This window comes from Balaenoptera physalus (assembly GCF_965194825.1).
Source record: "Balaenoptera physalus genome assembly, chromosome: 12".
Taxonomy (NCBI): Eukaryota; Metazoa; Chordata; class Mammalia; order Artiodactyla; family Balaenopteridae; genus Balaenoptera; species Balaenoptera physalus.
In genome coordinates this window covers 64,819,330-64,845,399 of record NC_138897.1, presented here as the reverse complement: position 1 = coordinate 64,845,399, position 26,070 = coordinate 64,819,330, and the positions used below count along the sequence as shown (strand labels likewise).

Here is a 26,070-nt window from a genome sequence, read left to right as displayed (position 1 = left end):
CATAAATATCCTTTAATACCCAGTTAAGGCCACTGTTCATCATCATGATAGCTTTATCATGGTATGTGGGGTTTTAATGCTGCTCAAATTTTAACAGAGAGGAAGACAAGACATTCGGGACTGAGGAGGAGATGTCCTGACCCACACAGGTGCCAGGGAATAAAGATCACGCCTGCCCTATAGATGCTCCGTACCCAAGTGCTCCTTGAGCTCGGGGGAGGGGAGGCATTCCAGGGGACAGATCTTTCTCAGCAGCCTATTTTGAGAGAGAAACTCTGCGAGGTCTGAGACTTTGTCTGCTACACTGAATAAATAAATTGAAGCCCATCCCCTTCTGACAAGGTTTCCAAAGTTAAGTAACATCAGTAAATGTCTAAATGCTAAAGAAACGCAGATTGGACTAAACATTACAACCTCTGATTTAGGATGGAACTGCATCCAAGGCAAAGAGAAAAAAACAATTCTATAATGATTTTCACCCTCTTCCTACTGTCACAATCCTTTCCCTTCTTCCCCGCTTAAAAATCTGCAGCTGGGGGTGGGGTTGAGGGGGGAGGGGTTCTGTTCTAATTGCCCTGCAGCGCAGAACCTTGCCACGTGGACTAACGCAGGCAATGAATAGGATCTGAAGAATAAAATGCTTTTAAGCACCTTGAATTACATCAGGCCACAAAAATTTCTCTAAAAGACTCCCGCAATATTTATTCAAACAGCGGTTCTTCACATTTTAGCGGTAGGTTGACCGCAGTTTCCGAGGGTTCTCAGAATCCTGGACACCCACGCAAGAACCTCCAGTTAACGTATATAAACAAATACTGCCCGTCCATCCATCCCTCAACCCACCCACCTGCTCATCGACGAAATTCATTTTTACCCATCTTAGGAAGAAGAAATTGCCCTGAGACTGGGAAGAACTGTTGGCAAATCACAATTGGAATCATTCAGGCATTTATGTTATTTTTTAAAAAACTGGGGACTTCCCTGGTGGCGCAGTGGTTAAGAATCCGCCTGCCAATGCAGGGGACACGGGTTCAATCCCTGGTCCGGGAAGATCCCACGTGCTGCAGAGCAACTAAGCCCGTGTGCCACAACTACCGAGCCTGCGCTCTAGAGCCCGTGAACCACAACTACTGAGCCCGCAGGCCGCAACTACTGAAGCCTGTGCGCCTAGAGCCTGTGCTCCGCCGCAAGAGAAGCCACCGCAGTGAGAAGCCCACGCACCGCAACAAAGAGTAGCCCCCGCTCTCCTCAGCTAGAGAAAGCCTACACGCAGCTACAAAAACCCAACGCAGCCAAAAATAAATAAATAAATAGATAAATTTATTTTTAAAAAATTGTATGGAAGTATACTTGATTTACAAAGTTGTGTTAATTTCTGCTGTATAGCAAAGTGACTCAGTTATACATATATATATATATATATATATATATATATATATATATATTCTTTTTCATAATATTTTCCATTATGGTTTATCACAGAGTATTGAATATAGTTCTCTGTACTATACAGTAGGACCTTGCTGTTTATCCATCCTATGTATAATAGTTTGCATCTGTTAATCCCAAACTCCCAATCCTTCCCTTCCCCAACCCCCCAAGCATTAAACCTCCTCAATATATATACCTATGTTCTATATATCTACCTGTGTCATTGTGCTATACGTTATGTACATTATAAAATATACATAAAATATACATTTGTAAATGCTCACTTTAAATGTAAGGTTCTGATATTTTCTTCCCTCACTCCTGTATCTTGGGTGTACACATTTCCCTTAAAGGCACTGGGTTGGAAGCTACTTTGTGTGGCCTGCTGGCATGAGTGGCAAATCCCATATTCCACACGTGAACAGATATAAGAAATAAGCAGTGGCAGCTCTATTTTCTCATGGAATCTCTGTGGGGAAGGGATGCTTCCCTTGTCCTTTCAAATGAGCAGACAGTGTTCCCGTAAAATGTACGGGCACGGTCAACTTCTTGTCTTCCTCAGTTTAGTTGAACAGGTGCCGGGGGCACCCCAATCAACAGGGCACTCTCCCGGCACCATGGGCTACGAGGCTTATCGGGTGGCAGTCATATAAGTGGGTCACTAGGGCAGGGTGCCGAGTGCTGTGTGCTGGGGGCACAGAGGAAGGGGCTGCAGACCTGCCACCACTCTCCTCCCACAAGATCGCTGGCAAGATCCAAGGTCAAATCCAGCTGTGCAGTTAATGTGCCTCTGAACCGTTGCTTCTTTGTAAACCTCAGTGAAATCACACATTAGACTTAACACCAGAACTCCTTGAGAGAAAAACAAACATACACCCAGAAGGGCACAGCCACTCAGCTGTCTTGCTACAAATGTGCTATCCGCTCACTTACTTTGTCATCGTGATCAGTGCTGCGACCAACGGTCCACCTCTTCCCGCAGTGGATGGCTGGCGGCGGCTCTGTACCAATGCATCCATCCCCAAAAAACGAGAGACAGAGACCACCGGTGACTCGTGATAAGGCAGAGCAGCGTGGGAGAGCTCTGTTATCTCCTGGGAGATAAGGGAAATGTCATTCATTTTATTTCACCTCCCCCAGCACAGAGCCTGGCACAAAATGGAATTTCTACAAACGTTGAATGAGGCAGAGAGTCTCCGGGATGCAAATGAGCTTTAAGGACAGAAGTGAAAAATTAGGTTGGGGACATCAAGAGACGCTGATAGAGCTTGGAATGCTATACTGCTGAGTGAAGCCCTCCCTCAGCAGCGAGGACCTGAAATGATGAAAAGTTTTTGAAGGGAAGGGGGAAAAACCATGAAAATTTCTTGGGAGAAGGATAAGCATGGTAATAGTCTCACCTGCCTCTATTGGGTGTTTACCAGACCCCGGCACTGCCTGATTGCTTCAACCTGATCAGCTCAGTTGATCTTAGCTGCAGCCTTGCTAGGTGGGTACTTTCATTTCCACTGCTTTACAGATGGGGAAACTGAGGCACAGAGGATGAATAAGGGGACACTAACGCAGGGCAGAGCACTCAACACTGGCTCCCAGACCCTGCCCGTCACATCAACCTCCTATCTGCGTGGGAGGGAGTCAGCTTGGAGAAAACAGAAGCAAATATGAGGAGACTATGGGCTTCTAAGACCCTACGATGGTGGGGAATAGAGAATCCTGGAAAGGAGTGATGAGCATAGAACAAAAGAGACAAATAAGTTCCCTTTCTGCCCAAGTCCAGCTTTGCCATCTGCTTAAGCAGCCTTTGTGCAGATTTTCCTGGAGTCTCTGCACATCGCCCGTAAGTCAGGACTGCATAAACACACAGCAACAGCATAAACATTCAGCATGCAGGCCAAGTAAACCTGCAAATCCTCAGTCGCGTTTCCCTGGAAGGTTTCAACCACAGGACAGCAGGCCGCCTTTCTCCTGGAAGTTGTTTTGAATACAAAACGATCTGATTGTATCTAAATATGTTTTATCCAATTTGACCTCAGTGATGTTCTGCAAACATTAGCTGGTGTTAAAAGACATAGCAAACAGTCTATTTAGAGAGCAAGCAAATCATTCCTTCTCTCAAGAGATTTTCTTCTCCTTCAGATTTTCTGGAGTGGATCAACATGGATTTTTGAGCTGCTGATGGATTGATTGGGAAACCACTTTGTATGCCGGTTCAGACAAGTGGTGACTTTTTTTTTTTCTTTTTTTTGAGAAAAATGAAAACAACCTCAATCTGTTTGTTTTCCTTTCATGGGCTCTTAGGTCTGAAACCCAGCATCTTTTTGTTACATATCTTCACTTCCTGTTCCCAGGATCTGATACGCAGGTGATCACTGCAGACAGCTGAGCCCGGCCTCCCATCCTGGGGGGAAAGTGCTCAGTGTGCACAGAAACGACCAAGACTGGGGCCACCATCGGCACCTCTCAACCCATGGAGAGGCCCCCATGTGCTCTGCTTAGAGAGAGGCTTTGCAGGAACTTTGAAAGAACACCTCATGTCTGGCCTCCCTCCTATAAGCCGTGTCTTCTGAGATCCTGGGTCCTGGCAGGTTCTGTTTCCCATAATCATTCCCCATCTTTCCCCCTCATCCCCTCAATGTGCTTCTGCTCCTCTAATTCACCTGTTTTTATGTCTTAGCATCTTTTCCTGGTCCAAACTGAGGGCATTTTGGTCCACACTCTTTTATGCTTCATGTCACCATCCAGCATTCTTTGGTTTGACTGTTGGCTTTTTCTAGAAGGATGTCATGGGCCAGCTGTCTACCAAGAATAATCCTGACTATGTGACTTTGTTATTAAACTAGACGTTGCGTTACCCTGCATCGTTAAGTTTACCTAATTTAGGAAATTATGTTATCATCCTTTAACTCAGTAGTTCTACATTCTTTGGAGAAATCAGAAAGGTTTCTCCTCTTTGTGGCATGTGTTAAACTCACTTTTTTCCTCACACCTGACAGGGAAACATCACCTCATCCAGGTCCCTGCCTTCTCCTCCCCTCCAGGCTGCTCTGGTTCTGTGCCATTTGGCGAGTGAGTGTTGAGGACCCTCTTTTTAAAATGCAAGTTGGATTCTATCATTCCCCTGCTTAACCCTGGGGTAGCTCCCATACAAGTTCCTATGTGATTCCTTCTCTAAACTCACCCCCACCCCCGCCTGCCCCCTTGCTCGCTGGGCTTCTTTTGGCTCCTTGGACTTGTGCAGTGCTCTCCTGAGACTGAGATCCCAGGAGCCTCCAACATCTGCCCGCCAGGGGATTATACTAGACCATTCTATTGGCTCTATTCGCCTTGTCAGGAAGTGGCTCAGAACAGACAAGCTTACACCTACTTGGGCTAATGAGGAGGGAGGGGGATTCAGCAGGGGAATGTTGGGGAAGGACGTCCTCACTCCTAAGGGAGACGAGGGGGAGGTGGGTGTGGATATCCCAGCCATTTTTCCAGTCTTGCAGAAAAGCAGGCTTGGGATGAAACAATATGGGTTTCCAGTTTGGTTCGGGAGCACAGGTGCGTTAGCCTTGCAGAGAATGTGGTCATGAAGCAGTAGAATGAACAGGACCATGTCTGGATGGCTTGCATTTCTGGGTGGCTTACGACTTGAGGGCCTCGTGCCTGCCTCTTCGGCTGCTTGATCTGATTTCATCCTCATAGACTCAAACAAGGTGGGTACCATGTTCTAGATGCGGATGCCAGGCTTAGCCAGATGCTACCTAACTCAGCCAAGGCCAGGCCTGCACCAGTCCTGAACCCACCCTCTGAGCCATTTCTCTGTCCCTCAAGTGTCACTTTGGGGCCCAGGGGGCCTCGGTGTCCACGGGGCAGAGCAGAAGCTCTCTCTGGAGGGAGGGAGTGAGCGGGCGTCCGCTCTCTATCCCACACCCCGGGCTCAGCATCTCGGGAGGCAACTGCTGCCGCCAGCGTCCCAGCCTCCCGGTGGCGGGTCCCCGGGGAGCCATGCAGCGAGCTGACTTTGAGAATGACAGCAGGGTAGTCGAGATAAGAAATAATGCAATTCTCCAGGCAGAACTGCAGTCTTCCGGCCCATATAAATGATTCCTTTAGTAATTTCGCCAAGGATTATGTGTTATGTGTGCTTGGGGAACCAACCCAGCCTGAGAATCTGTCGATATATCTAAAGAAGAGTGTGTGTAATCAGTCAAGCATTCCCAAAAAAATGTAGTCAATGATTTTAACAGCAAGTGGTTTTGACTGTGAAAGCATTTAACTATAGTTTTTCGGGTTTTTTTTTTTCTTTTTCCCCAAGAATCACCCGGAGCAATTTCTTAAAAATTAAAATGAAATGTTTCTGGGATAACAAATCATCCAGTATTCTGGGTCGGAGCTTTATCACTCTCCAGTTAATGGGTCTGAAGAGAGATTTCAGAAGTTTCTCCAGACTGCCGTAGAGAGCCTGCAGCCAGAAGGAAACACAGGGAGGTGCTGTCAGGACAAAATCGTGTGGGTTACAAGCCAGCTTCTTCATTATGCCCTGAAACACCAGGCGAGGACGAACAATGGGAGGGCTTGTAGGGAAGGGGGCCTCCAGTCCAAGGGGAGCACGGGGTCGGGGGGGTGAGGGGGTCTTGGGGGAGATGCGGTGAGTGGAGCTGTGTCGAGGCTGGGCATTGCATTCATGCAGTCCCCTAAGCTCTGCCCCGGCCGCGCACCCAGATCTGGCTTGGTTAATATAATGTCTGTCTTTGTACGGAGACATGCATCATTTTGTGGAGAACCAAAAGCAGAGATCTGTCCTGGAAGCGACTTTTCTCTGGAAAAGAAGATATAATGATTTATTACCAGGTTACTGTATTTTGGACACTGGCTCAAATTTGCAGTCCTCCAGGAAACATTACTGACAGAGCCTTACTGGTTTCTAAACAATATCCACGAGCACCTTTGCTACAGGAATGATCTTTGAAGAAGGAGAGACGAGAAGGGTGACCACACGCTAAGGACAGAGCCACATGCTGTTCTTGGGGGTGAGATGAAGTTGTCCCCAAACCACCACGTTATGAAAGGAGGGGCAGGATGGATTTGACCTTGACTGAACCGTCTCAGGCGTCCCTGAGAAAGTCACCCACTGTGAGCCCTGAGAGGAGAGGTTCTGGCCCCCCTGGCTTCCCCGTGACCTCTGTCTCTTCTCCATCCTTCCTGGCCTTGTCACACCTGTCACAGGTGACTTGTAACAAACGCCAGGTTCAAGTTCCTATCCTGCCCACCTGAAATTCTCCTCTGGCCTCTTATCAGTTTCTATTGATTAAAGAGTCCAAGGGCCTTGGTCGGTTACAGGAGAGGTTGTCTTCAAGTAATGGCCCCCCTGCCCCGGTAGGAAGTAGGAATAGAGAGTGAAGGGATGAGAATGGCTGTGTTGGCTGCCAGGGCCGGGAGGACACTGGGGTGGGGAGCGCACCGTAACCTGCTGGGGAAGGAACCTTCAGAGGGGTGACGATGGTGCCCTAAGGATGCTCACCATGTCCCTGCCATGTTCCGTGGGTCCCTCATTTAATTCTCACAAGAACCCTATGACTTAGGTGCCATATCACCATTTAAGACATGAGAAAATTGAGGCTGAGAAAGGTTAAGTTACCCTGTTCATCACTCAGCCAATAGGGGTGGAGCTGGGAGATACAGGCGAGGGCTACTCTGCGAGGGAAGCCTACAGCAGACGGGTCCCTCTCCTGACCCCAGGGGCGCAGGTGCAGATGAAGGTCGCACTTAAAACAAAGACGGCACCAGGCATATTTCTGGGTCTTTGCTAGGTTCGATTTTGTATTTGTCTTGCATTTTCCAGGTGCCGGCTCTGGGGTTGGTAGGGGCAGAGAGGAAAGAGGGATGGAGGGGGCGTGGCCCTGAATCCATGTTTTGTTTCCCTGTGATTAAAGACCAAAAATAATAGCCTGTGAGGAGTCTGTTTTGAAAACTCAGAGTGCTGCCCACCCAGAAAGACTGAGCTTTGAAATCCAAAACAAGTTGAACGAAATGTTTTAGAGCCAAAATGGAGAAAATTAATCCACTTATAGAATACAATATATACCAAGGCACCTGCAGCGTAAAAAGGAAAGGGAAAAAAAAAAACACACAGAAAGAACTGACCCTAAATTTCCTAGGATACCAATAGATGTGAATTTTTTGAAAAAAAAATTATTTGAAGGGGGATTCTATTTCTCCTTAAAAGAGAAATAGAGGGAGAGGGAGAGGGAAGGGGAAACTGTAATCATAAATGTGTTAAAAGCTGTTTTGGGGATGAGGAGAGTCAGGGGTCCATTTTTCTTGTGCCCTTGTGTGGATCTCCCCAAAGCTTATGTGGCAGGGCCGGGGGGTAGGGGCGTCGTGGTGCTTAAGTGATTTCTTTATAATCTTTCCCAAAGCACATATCAGTGTTCATGATATCAAACTAAAAGCATGTAATCCATTCTATAATGATATTTGTATCAAAGGCACCACAATTTGGGAACTACGAACACGGACGGGATATGTAATTCAATGATTAAATGATACGGATTTTACAGTGGAGAATGTATTTTCAGATTTTAATTAGAACCAGAATGAGCTGTGTGGATTCTTGTTAACTGACATGCATTATCTGGTACATTATAATATTAATAAAACTCTTTTTTCGTGTCATGTCCGAAGGAGTCGGGGAGCCAAAGTGGGCGATCCGAGAGAATGGGGTTTCTCCAGTGAGTCCCGCGTCCGCGGGGCCTGAGGACAGGCAGGCCTGTGCATGATACACACACAGCTCCAGAACCCTCACCAACGGGCAGGTCACGGGAGATGCCCACAGGATGCTGGGGACCGGGCATCTGATGGGAGCTGGACAGATGACCTTACATTCCCTCATGGCTCCGTGATGGTCGGAAACTATTGTTCTTGAAGAGGTTATTCTGTGACTTTCCTCCACAGGCAACTCCTTGCTCCACAAGGTGGGGAGAGACAGGACTTGCTGTTCTGCCTAAGAAGAGGATCCTTTCTAGGTGCTGAAACTGTGCCATCATCAGAATTGCTATTTACTTGGGTAGCCTCCAGCCCAGCTGCAGGCATTTCTTGCCTTACTATTCATACAGTTTTTAAGCTCTTAGAACAAGTCCCCCTATGCCAAGACAAATCAGCACCTCCGCTAATTGAGCAAGAAGACTTAACCAGTGAAGTTTACCCCACTCATTAGCACGAACCAGTCTCAGATGCTTCTCAGCTCCTGCCTATAAGGAAGGGAGAGGCTTCCTTGGCCGTGCCGTGAATCAGAAAGGTGGGTTGGCCTCATCCACCTTACCCTTGGACCTTGAGCAAGACACAAGTCTTCACTTCAGGGAAAAAAAGAAGAGAGAAGAGAAATAGTACCTTTTCCTTGTTGACTAGCTTGCCCGACGCCACTTGTACATGTGTCCTCTTATTTAACTCTCACGAAATCCCGACAGGTAAGGGTTGCCATCACTACTTTACAGATGAAGAAACTGAGCCCAGAGAGGTTAAGCAAAAGGCCCACGATCACATAGCTCTAATTCAGAGGTGATGTAGAGAATGGACCTCCCTTCTATGTAGACCTTCAGCAGGGTGATGTGGCTCTGCCATCGTCACCTTCCCCCCTTTCTCCCAAGGAAGGTAGCCCCCCAAGCCCCAAAGAGGGGATCACTCACACTGATCACGGACCTCCAGGAGCTGGAAAGCTGGCAGGCCTGTACCATAGATCCTCCCGGCCCCCCTCTGCCTTCTCCGTCTTTGCCCACTGCATCCGCAGGTAAATAAATGATTGAGAAAACAAACATGTCTCCTGAAGTTTGTGTAGTTTCCGTCTCTGCAGACTGAGAGCGTGTGCATTGTTCCTCACTGCTGAAGACAGTTTTCACATAAATAAAGGTTCCAGTGTGACGCCTTTCACCAATGTTAAAATTCCATTTAAAAGTAAATTGACTTCCTGAAATATATGTACTGGCAGCAGTGGCTACCACAGCTGGTATTACATTTTACATTGAACAGAGTGCTGTTTGCCCTGACAGATTCCATATTTTTTCATACATAAATCAATAGAGTGATGTTTGAAAAGCTTGAATCCATCTCTCATCCTCCCCCTACCCCAACCCTGTGTTCTGAAACCCATAAAGAAGGAACTTTCTAACAGGTGTCATTTAGTGGGAGACTATTATTTACAGCGTTTGACTGTAACACCGTCAACTGTAAACTCAAACAGGAAATGCTGGGAGGGAGAGCAAGGAATCTGGGTGGGTCTGAAAAAAAGCATTCTAATGAGTCTTTTAAAAAGAATTCGTGTGTGTGTACACTTGTACGTGCATGTGTGTATGGGGTGTGTGTATGTGTGTGCACGCGTTTATGCTTACGTAGGGGTGTGTGTGTGTGTGTGTGCATATGCGTGCCTGTGTGTTTAAGACTAACTCTATGGAGTTTTCCCATGACCCTCTGACCCGACCATGGTGGCCATGGACGTGGGGACGAGCCCCCAGCCGAGGGGGAACCATCAGGCTGAGGGGGCTGAGAGAAGCAGGGAATGAAAAGTGGTGGGCAATGGGGGAGTGGGAGTGGAAGGGAGAGTGTGTGTGATGGGAAATGGGGCCTCAGGGGGAAGTTCAGAGAGGATGTGAGTTTGGCCTTGGCTTGCCAAGCATCTCCCTTTGAGATCAGCATTTGGCTTTGAGAAGGAAGAAAGCCACCTGGTCCCAAGCCCCCACCCATCACTCAACCCTCTGCTGATCAGCTAATCACTTTCTGGGCTGGAGATTTGGTTCATTTTCTAGTGGGTGGAGCTTGGGACTGTACAGGACCTCATGCAGAATAACGGGAGTCTCCCTGACTCCATTTTTTTTAATGTAGCGGGAAGTCAAAACTTTGGCTAGAACCTTTTTTTTTTGGTCTTTGAGACTAATGACGCATCGTTTGTTGTTACCATAGAACGGCGTGACTTGTAGCGTTATTTTCTAGAACTGGTTGATGAGTCTAAGACAAAGAGTAAATCAAGAACTTTCTGGGGCCTTTTACTATTTAACATTGCAGGAAAAGTCGGAGATGCTGAGTCATGATAGAGGCCGATGAGGAGGGGACGGAGGGGAGAGAGCGGGCATTTCAGGCTGAGAGCTGACCCCGTTGTCTGTGTTCGGATGGCCCAAAGGACAAAACCAAGTCCAGAGCTGCTGCAGTAATTCTGATATTGAAAGATGTCTCCATTATTCCCCTCCCCAACTTGCTTGGGGGAAAAAATTTTTTTCTTTTGTTTTAATCTGAAACATTCTGTTTGCTTACGTATATAAAAATTCTCTGAATATTTTACCTCTTTCCCTGGGCTTTGTAGTGCCTAGATTTTCACATCATTTATTCTTTTCAATAAATGATATTCATTGGAAAGGGAATCCTATGTGATTTTGTTTTTATTCCTTTGCCATCAGATGCATTCTACTTTGCAGATCAGAAACGAGGGTAACTCCTGAGACTTTCCAGGGGAGAGATGTCTCCCTGCCTGACTCCACGGTCAAGGAAGAAATGAGCAGGGCCAGCGGATCAGGCCCCATTTTCGGGCGGGTCGAACTTGGAGATGAGCATAAACTCTTACAAGGAAATGAGGACTCTCTGTTCTAGTTCTCATCTGTCAGGGATAGAAATATATGGCTTTTCTTTGTGCAACAGTATAATCTGAAATTTAGGTTTGGACAGAGAGAAATGTGACTACTCGGGCATCAGTCCTGGAAAACTGAGTCTTTGCCAAGATCCAGCCCAGCCTATTGGAGTTCTACACTGGGATCTGGGTCAAAACCAAAGGCAGTGCCAACTTCCTTAGCCTTTAATATACTAATCATCGTCCTTGAACCTCAGAGACTTAGGAGATAGTTGTGATGATGGGTTGGGTTTTAATAGTCCTGGCTCCCTGAGCAAGTGCTCTCAGAATACCATTCCCCGTATAACAACTCTACCAATCGGTCCCAGGATATTGATAGTTGGGGCATAAAGAGAATTCAATCCACCAAGATGCAGGGCTAAGAACTGAATGAGAAGAACCTGGTTTAGATTCACTGGCTGGAAGATCACAGAGAGAAGCAATGTGGTGAAGGCAGAGGAAACTAAATCAGTGTATTGTTCCCTAACGGAGGCTGGAGGGAGGGTGTTAGCACTTGGCTGGCTCCAGGGAGGTCTCTGATGAATTTTTTTTTTTTTTAACATCTTTATTGGAGTATAATTGCTTTACAATGGTGTGTTAGTTTCTGCTTTATAGCAAAGTGAATCAGTTATACACATACATATGTTCCCATATCTCTTCCCTCTTGCGTCTCCCTCCCTCCCACCCTCCCTATCCCACCCCTCTAGGTGGTCAGAAAGCACCGAGCTGATCTCCCTGTGCTATGCAGCTGCTTCCCACTAGCTATCTATTTTACATTTGGTAGTGTATATATGTCCATGCCACTCTCTCACTTTGTCACAGCTTACCCTTCCCCCTCCCCGTATGCTCAAGTCCATTCTCTAGTAAGTCTGCGTCTTTATTCCCGTCTTACCCCTAGGTTCTTCAGGACCTTTTTACATCAAAGCACTCTGCTCTTCCCCGGTAGCGGAGCACCGAACACCGCCACCGCTGTCTAGACTGTACCTGTTCCTCAAGATCCGGTTCAAGTCCAAAGTCTTCCCTATGGCGCCAGACCATAGTGATCCTTCCAGAATTATTTGGAACACAATATGATGGCTTCTTCTGTTTAAGGTTTTCTTTTTTATTCTCTGTGATTCCTCTTCTCGACTAAGTCATAAAGACAACGTCTTGAAGGTGGTTGCCATGGTTTATATCTCTCTGCACGCTGCACGGAGCCGAGCAGAGTGCCTTGTACACAGCCTCTGCTCATATACTATGAATGGATTTTGGAATGGATGGTCTAAAAGACCCAGGAATGGGAAACCCTGCATGTATTTTTGGTAAAAAGGAAAACGAATTCCTCAAGTCTTCATCTTCAGATCTATGATGCTTCTACCTCCTTATTCCAAACTGCACTTAAATGAGTTAGAAAATAACCTGGTTTGGGAAAGAAGGTGCATACTGTATTCCATGAATTCGAAATGCACTTTTTTTTTTCATTTTTAACACTGGTGACTCTTATAATTGGCAGTATTTTTTCCCTTTCTTAGTGTTATGTAATAATAGTGCTTCCTATAATGGATGATGACGGAATACAGTGTGTTGGTCTCTATCATTCGTCGCCTGCCTATCTAGTAACTCATTTATAACTCCATGCAGTGGCCTTCACTTGACAAATGAATGTGGAAGGCGTCCGTAACATATCAAAATGCGACAGTCCCCACCATATTCCTTCCCCCTGCTGCTACTGCCATGTATGTTCATAGGTGAAATAGAAGGAATAGTAAGAAAAGTGCATCCAAAGGAAGACACCTAGACACAGCTGGACCCAGGCACAGCTGGACCGAGGCACAGCTGGCTTGCTTATCTACTTCCATTTCCTCCTCTTTTTATTATATCTCTCTGTTTATGCAGCCTGAAATTTCACCAATCCGTGATTTACTGGGATGTTGGGGTTAGAAATAATCACCTACTTTAACGACACGAATACCTGAGTTAGTGACTCATCGACCTCAGTGTGTCTTAGTGTATCTAGCAACTTCTTACTAGTCAACTGAGATCAGCAACACCAATGTGGGTGTAGGGGGAGGGCGTGGGAGAGGGGAATGGTTGGCATGAAGAACTGGGGGAATTGAATGGGTTATTCTGCACTAGGCTTCTAAACATGAGCTCTGCTATGGGCCACTTTGGCCTCAGTGGAAGCCTGGGTATGCTGGCAGCTGGGATTTAGGGAGGAAAGGTGAAGTTGGAGGTTTCCAAGCTGGCATCGTACAAAGAGCTGAGAGAAAACACTTCTTGCTCTTGCTTCTTTCTGTAGCACATGTGTGGTGAATGGGGGTGATGTACCTGGCTGTCCAGCATCCAGACCCCCTTCCTCTTTTTTCCTCTATTCAGGTATTGATTGGTCCTTCCCCCGTCAGTCCAGGAGTTTCAAGGAGGTCTTACGTCACCCCCACCTCCTGATTGGCTGAAGTCAATGAACACACCCTGTCCCAGAGAAAGTGTTTAGAAATGGACACATGACCCAATTCGGGGTCCTGAGATGTGTGTTTCTGAGAAAGAATCTTCTCTCTGCTTCTGAGGCAGCTGGGAGACGAAACGCTTTCCCGTGGCTTGGACAGCGTGATGTAAGGCTATGGTGTCCATTCTCTTTTACGGTTGTATAGATTCTTGTAGGTTGACCTATAAACCTAACTGACGTATATCATTTTTATAATAGAAAATATTCATCTTGGGGAAAACAGGTGACTTCAGACAAACTTTTGGAAACCAAGCTGTTCATCAATCCAAGAGTAATAGTGACAATTTCTGAATAATGAGAGTCATTGATATGTATCAAAGAAGTGAAGATCTTTTCTACAATTTTTCAAAAATCCGCGAGTGACATTGTGTCCTGAAGTGATATATGAGATTAGAAGGGAATATGACATCCTGATATAAAAAATGCAAGAAACGGAAGTAATTTATGAAGTGCCAGCAGCTAACTTCATGTTAACTCCTACTGGGCGGGCACTAAATTATTTTGGACACCGTGGTGAGACGCATCAGTAACTTTTTAGGAAAGTACCAAGTTCAAGGTCCAATGGTCGAAGGTGGGACGCTCTGGGGAAGGGGAGTCTGCCCAACATATTGGAGAATAGGTCTATTTCAGCTCAATGTGGTCTGAGGACGGGGCCCCAGGGCATCTGAAGGTTGAGATCCATTTGGACCCAATATGGTCCTGAAGGGTCTGTTTGATGGGTCATCTTCCCGCCCACATAATAAATAAACAAAATAATGATTAACAGCCCATGACTTCAGAGGACTTTCCAACTTGTAAGACGCTTTTACATTCATATTTCAGGTGCACTCAGGGAGGTAGACTTCCTGTTCTAGAAAAGCAGCAAATAAGAAAGGAGGAGCTCAGGGTCTCACAGCAGAGCTGGGACCCCAACACCCTTTTTTGATTCCCAAACAAAAATCTTCAGTTCATTAACTTATCTAGATGTTTCCACCGTATCTTGCCTTGAATTTTACCGAGAAAATTGAGACCACCTGGTGGGAATTCCCTTGTTTTCCATCTTCTGCATTTTGACGTGTCTTCACAATCTTCTGTACTCTCTAAATTTTCTCTTGTCTTAACTAAAAGGAAACGACGACCCCTCCCATAGGTAGACTGAATTCAGTGGCTTGCGTTTCTCCCTCTTCCACCTGCCCGAGACCACCTTTGGTTTCTTTGTCTCCTGCCTCCTTTCCCTTTGTTTACCTTTTGTGTTAAACTCTCCTCTATACAAAAAACAAAACTTTTATCTGTGGTCACCTTGTTCATCCTTCTTCTTCCTTCCCCTCCATCCCTTACCTTTTAGGAAACGCGGTCTCCACTGCATCTTCTCCCTTCCCCACACTTCCAGCATTTCACTAAGAGTTGTTAGTTCTGCCTTCATGATGCCTCCAGATTTTTTTCTTCTTCTTCACGCCCAAGGAGACCATCTTCATTCAAGCCCTTATTATGCCTGCTACGGACTGAAGTGTGCCCACCCCACAAACTCACAGCTTGAAGTCCTAATTCTGGGTACCACACAATGTGACTGTATTTGGACATAGGGCATCTAAGGGGTAATTAAGATAAAATGAGGTCATTAGGGTGGGCCCTCATCTAATACGACCATGTCTTTATATGAAGAGGAGATTAAGATACACACACACACACACACACACACACACACACACACACACACAGGAAAGACCATGCGAAGACAGAGGGAGAAGACAACCACCTACAAGCCAAGGAGAGAAGCCTCAGAGGAAACCAACCATGCCGACACCTTGATCTCAGATTTCTAGCCTCCAGGACTGTGAAAATCCACGTCTGTTGTTTAAGCTCCCCAGCCTGGGATACTTGGTTACGGCAGCCCTAGCAAACGAACACAACACCCAAGCTCTAATTAGCTTACTGACCACTTTCCACGTCCCCAATTTATCCTCTTCCAATGCCAATGTCCTTCTGCATGACCAAGAATAATTTTTCTACATCACCCCGTTGACTACAGCACACCCCTTCTCAAAAAATTCTGACAGCCTCTTCATCCCTGTACAGAAAGTCTGGAGAGCTTCATCCTAGCATTGAAGGCTTGCACTGGTTTGTTACCACCTCCGTTTCCAGCTGCATCTTCCTGCTCTTCCTATCTGCATTTCTGCTCCTTGCATATGCCACTCTTTGCCAGACCCCACCATGTTTTTCCGGAGCACACCCCTTCCCTCCCTCCACTTAACATCTCCTTTTATGACACCTTGGTGCACATGCCGAGGCCAAGGCCAAATGGCACCTCCAAAAAGCCTTACCTTAACTTCTCTTTTCTTCTAAATTTCAGAGGAAAATAGCATATATTCTACTTATAGGACACAGAACCCTCGTCATCTAATTTCATAGTTTTGTGTGCACTGGATATAACTTAATTCCTCAGCTAGACTCTGATCTCCTGGAGGACAGGATCAATGTTTTATTCCCCTTTTTTTGTATTCTCTATACTTCTTGCCAGAATGCTTTATACATAGCAAGTGATCAATAACTATTAATAATAAAGTAATAAATCAAAGTTCAGGTTAAAATGAGTCCCTATTGTTTCTTCTTTCCTAGGTAATAAAAATAATATGATGAGGGGTATTAGAAATGTGAGATCCAGCTCAATGTTCTGCAGTGGATCTTATTTATTTTTACATGTCTATTGCCTTGGTTTTTACTTCTCTATCTCTTGTGTCTAACCTGTGGATTGTTTTGTTTTTTTATCTGGTTACAGGGAACTGTTGGTATAGAACACAGCTCTATTTCACTTGGGTTCTCACTTAATTACTTTTGTAATGTATTCATTGTCTTATTTGAAGTAAGCAGCTCCTGCACAACTTTCATGATTGAGTGTATTCATTTCATGAAGATTAAAAATGGATAGCAAATCATTTTTATTATCATATATGTGTGATTAAGGAAAGGATGGAGCTTTTGATTCAGAGAGAATTTCCCTTTGTTTACTGTGTGGCTGAATAATTCCCCTGCTCGCTACCCCGACTACTCTCCAGAATAGCTCTGGCTTTGGCTGTGCTTGCTGGCTAGACAAATAGATCACTGCGATCGGAAAAACATCACAAGAGGGACAGTTCCAGGTTTGAAAATAGGGCAATTAGCTCTCAGCATGAAAAGGTGTGTCAGATGTTCCTGAAACTGAATGACAGATAATGTTGGCTTGAGCCAGACATAATACCAATGGCTGAAATGGCCACGGGGGATGTCTCCCTGACGGCTTCTGCCAAAGAGGATGACTTCTGACCTGAATTCCACTGATTTCCACTGCTCACCCCAGGAGAACTCGCCCGTGGGTGGTTGTGCAGAGATGTATGGCTATGGGATCAAATACTCACTCTCATTGTTCCCTTTATCCGTAAGAGGAGGAAGTTGCTGCACAAATGATGTGTTGATTCTTCAGGGGAATCACCATCATAGACACTCAGGGTGGGTACCTTGCTCTGGAGAGCTGCCTGTCCACAGCTCTTGTTTCCAGTGGGGCCACCAATCGTGGTTCCTGAGAGCCTGCCTGGGGACACATAGCACCAGCCCTGTCCCAGGGGCTGGTCACTGCAGTGAGCGTGTCACCCACGTGAGGCCCATGAGAGAGCTTCAGGCAGCGGAAGATGCTCTTCTCCTCTGGGGTTGCTGCATGGATGCGACGTAAGCCTGGTTTCAGCAGCGCCCCACGCCAAGTGAATATAAATTGTTTGGATTAGAAGGGAAAGAACAAGCCAACCTACCAAAATAAGCAAAGACAAGCTGGAGAGAGAGAGAAAGAGAGCGGGAGAGAGAGAGAGAGAGAATGATGACATTATTTGCATCACTGCATCTAGCCTACCCTGAGGCCGTTTCTCCCACGGTCTTCGCAGTCCCACAAGTGCACAGTCACACAATTGATCCATGTATTGATCTGTATTAGGATGAAGAGAAGCTCCTGGGGAGGAGGGTGCGGGTGTGGGTGTGGAAAGCGGGGACACTCTCTCACGGGAGGGTTGCCTCTTTCCCTCCCTACACAGGAGTCGTGCTTGGATCTGCCAGGGAACGCTGGCTGGAGGGTCAGAAGTGACCACATGGTGTTTTGGTCTGCCTCACGGGGGCTGGGCTGCCAGGCAGGATAGCCATGGTGGTTGTGTGTGGCTCTCTGGTTCCTAGTTTCTGTCCAAGACTCTTCCAATTTAGTCAAGGAGATGGGACAAGACACTCAGAGAAACGGAGAACCTTCTAGGGCACCTGCGTCAGCCGACCAACATGCGTGGCAGGCTCATTGAGCTGACGGTGCTTGGTGCTTGTGGGTGTTGATCAGCGGCTTGGAAGGCCAGCTAGAGTTTTAGTCAAATAGAATCCCAATTCTTTTTCTAAAATTTGTTTCCATTACGGTTTTTATTACAGGATACTGAATATAGTTCCCTGTGCTATGCAGTAGGACCTTGTTGTTTATCCATCCTATATATAATTGTTTGCATCTGCTAATTCCAAACTCCCAAATCATCCCTCCTGCACCCCTCCTCCCCCTTGGCAACCACAAGTCTGTCATCTATGTCTGTGAGTCTGTTTCTGTTTCATAGATAAGTTCATTTGTGTCGTATTTTAGATCCCACATATAAATGATATCATTTGGTATTTTTCTTTCTCTTTCTGACTCACTTCACTTAATATGATAATATCTGGGTCCCTCCATGTAGCTGCAAATGGCATTATTTCATTCTTTTTTATGTCTGAGTAATATTCATATATATATATATGTACACCACATTTTCTTTATCCTTTCATCTGTCAACGGACATTTAAGCTGTTTCCATGTCTTGGGTATTATAAATAGTGCTGCTACAAACATAGGGGTGCATGTATCCTTTCGAATTATAGTTTTGCCCAGATATATGCTCAGAAGTGGGATTTCTGGATCATATGGCAACTCTATAGAATCCCAACTCTTTAAGTGACAGGATAAATTTATTCTCTTCACCTTTTAGACTTTTAGAATAGCTGGACAAGTTTTATTTCTACTTTTCTTGAAGGTTTCTTTTTTTTCTTTTTTTTTTCTTTAAAAGGAAAATTTTATTTTTAGTATACCAGAATCACATGCAAGTATTGCCATCTATTAAGAACAACAGCAACAAAATATGGGTGAGGTGGCAACATAAGCAAGTATGTCCACTTGGCAGAAATCATAGGATTATAATGTAATTTGTAATAATAAATTCTACACCAAAAACATGTCTTTATTTTTTTGACTCATTGTAATAGACTCTTACTTTGTCTTCAAATTTTCAGAACCAAAATTTAAACACAATTATATTTATAGTATCATTGGATAACAAAATATGCAGAAAAAAATTAATGGAAGATATTTAAGACCTCTACACTGAAAACTACAAAATACGACTGACAGAAATAAAGACCTAAATGAAGATCTATACATACCATGTTCAATGAATGGAAGTATTAAAGGTCTTATTCTCCCTGAACTGATTTATCGATTTAATGCCATCCCATTCAAAATCACAATGGAAATTTTTATAACACTGACATACAGATTCTTAAATTTATATGAAAATGCAATGAACCTAGAAGAGCAAAAAAGATCCTGAAAAAGATGAGCAATTTTGGAGAACTAACAGCCCCTGATTGCAAGACTTATACAAAGCTACAGTAATCGAGGAGAGTTTGATGTTGATGTCAGGATAAACAAATAGATCAATGAAACTGAAGTTCAGATAATGACCTACCCATTCAGTGTGGAAAATGAAGTCATGTTTAATGTGTTGAGACAACTGGTAAGCAAGTGGATCTTCATTCCTCCTCATATCACACACAAAAAGGAATGTGAAGTAGCTCATAGACAGAAACATAAAATCTAAAACTTTAAAGCCTCTAGAACAGTGGTTGGCCAACTTTCTTGGTTTTTTTCATATTGATAAACAATTTATTCAACTCATTGTAAATTAGTTGTTTTTTTTTATTGGGGTATAGTTATTTTACAATGTTGTGTTAGTTTCTACTGTACAGCAAAGTGAAGTAGAGTTCCCTGTGCTATACAGCAGGTTCTCATTAGTTATCTATTTTATACATACTAGTGTATATACGTCAATCCCAATCTCCCAGTTCATCCCACCCCCCACCTCCCAGCCCCTGCTTTACCCCCTTGGTGTTCATACATTTGTTCTCTACGTCTGTGTCTCTATTTCTGCCTTGCAAACAGGTTCCTCTGCACCATTTTTCTATATTCCATATACATGCGTTAATATATGATATTTGTTTTTCTCTTTCTGATTTACTTCACTCTGTATGACAGTCTCTAGGTCCATCCACATCTCTACAAATGACCCAGTTTTGTTCCTTTTTAATGGCTGAGTAATATTCCATTGTATATATATATATACCACATCTTCTTTATCCATTCATCTGTCAATGGGCATTTAAGTTACTTCCATGACCTGGCTATTGCAAACAGTGCTGCAATGAACATTGGGGTGCATGTGTCTTTTTGAATTATGGTTTTCTCTGGGTATATGCCCAGTAGTGGGATTGCTGGGTCGTATGGTAATTCTATTTTTAGTTTTTTAAGGAACCTCCATAAAGTTTTCCATAGTGGCTGTACCAATTTACATTCCCACCAACAGTGCAAGAGGGTTCTCTTTTCTCCACACCCTCTCCAGCATTTGTTGTTTGTAGACTTTTTTGATGATGGCCATTCTGACCGGTGTGAGGTGATACCTCATTGTTGTTTTGATTTGCATTTCTCTAATGATTAATGATGTTGAGCATCTTTTCGTGTGCCTCTTGGCCATCTGTATGTCTTCTTTGGAGAAACGTCTTTTTGTCTTTTTTGGTTTTTCTTTCTGTCTTACCCTTTGGTTGTCCCAAGGATTATCAGGGCCAGGCCAAGAGAGCAGGGCAGACTCTGCACTAATTCTGGTCTGGGCCAAACTGGGGTGCCTGGCTGTCACAGCTGCAGGGAAAAGTGTGTGTCTTTGCAAAGTGGTCAGATGGAGGCATGCTCCTACTTTTTCTCCTTACCTCCCAGTATCTTTGTGACCAAACAATAAGAACATCTGTGTGATAGCACTTAAGGAAAGCAAATACTAAGCATTATCAATCAACGTCTCTCACTCAAATACCAAACACATCACCCAAATGAAAGGACAATAGCCTTGTAGATTGGGTCTGCTTGGGTCAGCACGGTCCTTGCTCAGAAATGCCGCGACCAGATGGACGAGGTGGTCTCCATTCAGACTGTTATTCTGACCAACAGTGCTACCAGATCCGTCCACTTTTCAGTATTTACAAGGAAAGAACTTATTCAAGAAATTGTGAATGGGAAATAATAACAAAGCATTTATTGAACCCTCTGCAATTTGTAAAATTTTACATTTATAAACTCATAATATAATGCAGATTTAAGACAAATTAAAACTAGAAAAAAGAATAAATAGTGGGAGATAGAGCAAAGAGAAAGAATCTATTTGTGACAAGGACTGTTCAAAATAATTTAGTTTCAGGGACTAAATTCTTTCCCTGCAGATCAAGAACCCCTAGGAAGGCAGAATTGATGGAGCCATCTCAATCCATCCCACGTGAGTACTAACACCCTGAGACAGTGAACAGCTTTTAAAGAGATGAATCTTCATTCCAGGGATGAAGATTAAATTTCACCTTTCATAAAAGACTTGAGTCAGATTTACTGTGTGAAAAGTGATTCTCAGTTACCTTCGTCCACAGGAAAGAGGGCACTGTCTGCTTGCTTCTAATTTGGATTGTCTGGTTCATACCAGCAAAAAAGGCAGTCATTTCCTCCTAATAGTCACCTCAGCTGTCCCTTGTACCTTAAAGGTACTGGAAGGATATTTAATTCTGGATCAGGAACAAGAGGTTTCTGAAGCTGTCAAGATTTGTCCAAACCCAAGTTTGGCCATCAAGAAATATAGCGAATATAATCTCTGAGCTTCTTGAAACTTGTCCAGCTGGTAAACACGGTGGCATAAGACTTACTCAGCAGAGAAATGACTTTATAAAGGAATGTGCCTTTTGGACTGTGCTCGCCTCACACCTCTGAAGAAGTACGAGTTTGCTCAGGAAAGTAGAGACCACTCTAGTAGATCAAGCAGGAAAGGATTGAAGAGAGGAAATTAGGTGCTTATAACACCACTCCTGAAGCCTGAAGGAGGGGGCATCAGGCATCACCATAACTTTCAGATTTGCTGTTAGAGACCAAAGAGGTGGCTGTCACCCCAAATCAGGAAGCTACAGAGGATTGCTGTGGGTCCCCTAGATGAACCTCTGCAGGCTGATGCAAATGTCAGGGCTGAAGTTGCTGATAACTCATCTGCTGGAAGCACAACCATGGCTTCCAGAGGAGGAAACATCATCCTGCCGCTTTCCAAATATCAACTGAGCTCATCTCATTGATGGAATGTTAAATGTATGCCAAGCGCTCCTGGCCAGGGAGGAGGGGAAAGGCAGTTTCCAAATTTCTGGCCTGTGAACCATGAGAAACAACAGCAGGAGATGTATTGCCAACAGATAATTCCCAGCCCAACCTCTATCTTCAGTACTTCTAGTGTGGTACCCTTCCTTCACCAACCACCTGCCTTCCTAGCTTTCAGCCTCTGTACAGTGTTGACTGGTGCTTGTCCATTGATCCTTATTGTCCTTGATAAATGCATTTTCTGGATGAAAAGCAACGACCCAGGTGGTCTTCAAAATAATTCTCCGTTCAATTCTATTTTCTCTCCTTTGGACCCGAACCTCCACAATACCTTCCACTTCTGCTTTGCTTGATTTTTAAGAAAATGCATAAGTCAACATTCTAACAAAGAATGGGAATGCCAATATATGTCAAATGGATTAGCTCTGATAACAAGACATTACCGTCATAATGAAAGCTGTTGAAAGTGTAGTCGCTCTGTCTAGTTTCAAAGTGCATTAATTCAATCCAACACACCCATTTGCATTTAACAAAAGACCCACGATGACATTGTGACATACTTTTCTTGCTCTTATATCTGATTTTTGTGAAGAGTAAGACCAGGCTAAGGAAACAGGAGTATGTAATGACGGGAGGGAGGTGAAAAGATGGGAGTGAGGAGATTTCATTTGAATCTTCAAGCAAAAGAGAGGAAATAAGTTATGTTACGTTTAGTGAAATTGTATGTCACATTGGAGCAATAAGAGGAAATGGGTCCTGCTCGCCGTCTAAGTTGAGCCCATGGGGGTGGGAATGAAGTTCCATGCATGACTCAGCAATGTCTCTACACCTTGCCCCAGAGGCAGGGGCCCTGACTGCGCATCACTGTTGTGCCCTGGCCCCGACCTGCCAGTGGGGGGCGCTAGAGGGAGACGGCAAGGAGGGAGGACGAAGCCGGGACTTGATCCTCCCACGGCTCCCCATTCCTCTGGGCACCCCTGCTGGCTGCGCTTGGCGGCAATTCCTGTCCACAGCAGCGGCCGACTCCAGTTTGCAGTTTTTCTAACACTCACAGAACCGCTCTCATCACACAGGCTCAGAGACCCGCACCAGCTGAGCGGAGCCTTCTCAGAGCTGAGACCCAGCAGGACTGGCCGGAGCTTCCAGAATTGATACCCACCCCCATCCCCACCCCCAGGGGACAGCCACTCCTCCCATCACCACCGCTGGAGGATACCTTGCTCTTGTTTTGTCTATTTGGTTGCCTCATTAACAATTTATGCAGCGTTTGCAGTTCTTTAGATTAAATTCTCTCCCTTAAAACAGCTGATGTGGTTTTTGTCTCCTGATTGGACCCTGACTAATACATGGGCAAACAGCACTTTGGGAATACAGGAGGCCTTGTGTTTGCTGAATGAATGATTGCAGGAATGAGTGAATGAACCAGTGCCCGGTAGCTGACCAAAGGCATGCCCATGCTCCATCACTGGGAATGAGCACAGGTGCCTCCCGGGAGGCCAGCTGGGTGCCCCTGGGAATTGCCCCCATCACACTCCTTGCTTGGCATAGACGCCCTCCCAGCTTTCTGCGGAAGCCTTTTCCCGGCTCCAGGCTCCCTTGCCTCAGACAGGGGAGCAGACAGGCTCCACACCCAGGGCAAACATGCCCCTGTCAAGACGGCGTCTGCACGAGGCCACTTGGAACTGTCAGGAAGGACACGCAGCTCTGCAGGAAAATACAGCACTTAACGTCTCTGCCAGACCTGCACTGACCACTAACTCCCAACTCGGGCAAATCTCAAACCTCATACCCTGCGCTAGGAAAGAAGATAGCCAGGGGAGAAGCCGGGTTGACTATTACCCAATTGAAGTAACACAGTAGGAAGCAAATGAACCCGATTAAAGAAAATGGAGTACATTTCTGGCTTGGCAGAGAAAAAAAAAATGCATAAATTTTTATATGCACCTGAAATTTTCCGTGGTTACTGCCACACTTAGGAGCTGGGATCCTAAAACGAGAGCGCCATCTGCTGTCCATGGTCAGAACCTACACGTAGTGCGTATTTCAAAGCAGACGGCCAGATGTGGACAAACATTCTATGTTAACGTTGCACGAAGTCATACATGCATGATGCCTACATCACGTAGTTCCCACAAGAGGCTTGACCCAGCTCAGAGCAGGTAAACGTACCACACGTCCATAGTGATTCCAAGGGAAGCATGTTCTCCAGCATCTGGGTCTTTAAAGAGGCGCATTGCCCGAAGATTGGAAGTATGCCACACTTTATGGCAACACTCTTGGCAGATGCAACTGAAAATGAACAGTTACTGTATCGAAATAAATAGTTATGTCTGTGATTAGACAGAAAAAGAAGATTGCAGGAGCCTGTTCCATGGAACAGGTCAACTGCAGGATGTTAGAACTAGGAAGGATTTTCGAATATTTTTTTTCAAAAACCGTAGCAAGCCTCAAGGGTAGGTGATGTGATTGACAACTTATAGATGCCATTGTAGGGTCCTGGAGAGGATGGTGCCTATGGAAGAGCTTTGAAAGTCTATAGTGGTGATTATGATGATGATAATGATAAATATTTTTTGTTAGCTCACTCCTTGGATGAGGGAAAAAAAGACCACCTTTTTTTTTTTTTGCTTCTTAACACATTTTATTTACTTATTCATTTATTTATTTTCCCTTTTTATTTTATTTTTTTATAACTTTATTGGAGTATAATTCCTTTACAATGCTGTGTTAGTTTCTGCTGTACAACAAAGTGAATCAGGGACTTCCCTGGTGGCACAGTGGTTAAGAATCCACCTGCCAATGCAGGGGACATGGGTTCGATCCCTGGTCCGGGGAGATTCCACATGATGCAGAGCAACTAAGCCCGTGTGCCACAACTACTGAGCCCATGTGCCACAACTACTGAAGCCCTCACGCCTAAAGCCCGTGCTCCGCAACAAGAGAAGCTACCGCAAGGAGAAGCCCGCGCACCGCAACGAAGAGTAGCCGCTGCTTGCTGCAACTAGAGGAAGCCCACGTGTGGCAACGAAGACCCAATGCAGCCAAAAATAAATAAATAAAATTTAAAAACAAAGCAAAACAAAACAAAGTGAATCAGCTATATGTATACATATATGCCCATATCCCCTCCCTCTTGAGCCTCCCTCCCACCCTCCCTATCCCACCCCTCTGGATCGTCACAAAGCATCAAACTCATGTCCCTGTGCTATGCAGCAGCTTCTCACTAGCCATCCATTTTACTTTTGGTAGTGTATATACAAGACCACCGTTCTTAATCAGTTTCTGAAAATCCTAAAAAAGAGACATAGCTCTTTTAGAAAAAATTCAAGTTGAGTATTAAAATGCAAATACCACAGAAAACAAGAAAACACAGACTCACATGTGTTTCTCCAAACAGCAAAGGGTTTTAAGTTAAGTTCTTTCCTGAAATAAGTTTTGGAGAGATGTGAGGGCAGGGGTTATCTAGCATGGGTGAGCTAGAAATTTAAAAAAAAAAAAAAGGGTTGACAACGGCGATCACATCAAGGGGGCAGAAGGAAGCACAAAAGACTAGGGTGGTATCAGACCAAGGACACGTGATCAGGACAGGTGATCTCAGACGGGCTAAGTTGGGAGGGGGACAAGCCTCATCCTTTTCCTGCCAGCTCAGCCTCTCTGCCTGGCAGCCCGGGAAAGTGAAGAGGGGCTGTGGGAGCCACAGCCCTGCTTACAAAGCCAAAGACATGTATAACCTCTGATAACTTAACACTATGGTCTCCAATGTAAGAGGGTCTTTTTCTGTCAAGTTTCATCTTTCAACTTTTTACTGCTTTGTTTTTCCTTTGTGTGGGGCTTATTTCACAACCGGTAGGGGAAATGTGATTTATCCCCTGTCCTACCGCCAATAAGAGTCCCCATTCTGGTCCCCGTGTATTCATGCCATCTCTCTCTGCAGTGGACCAAATAATCCATCATGATTCACTGGCACACGGGCAGAATCAGGTGGTCGTCACAGCAGACACCACAAGACCCCAAGGTGCTCTGAACCATCCATGGTTGGGTTACATTCAGTGAGATTCTAGTGTCAAGTCTATTTTCCCATGA

The 26,070-nt window shown here is 45.0% G+C and overlaps 1 protein-coding gene and 1 long non-coding RNA gene across 2 annotated transcripts in view; one reads left to right on the top strand and one right to left on the bottom strand.

Annotated features, from left to right (window-relative positions):
* The window catches only part of LRRC30 (leucine rich repeat containing 30), an 85,116-nt gene that overhangs the window by 29,123 nt on the left and 29,923 nt on the right, over positions 1-26,070 (bottom strand). The window lies entirely within an intron of this gene.
* Positions 21,342-24,484, top strand: LOC309639576. Its single transcript, XR_014251758.1, has 2 exons — positions 21,342-23,577; positions 23,609-24,484. It is a non-coding gene; the product is annotated as an uncharacterized lncRNA (long non-coding RNA).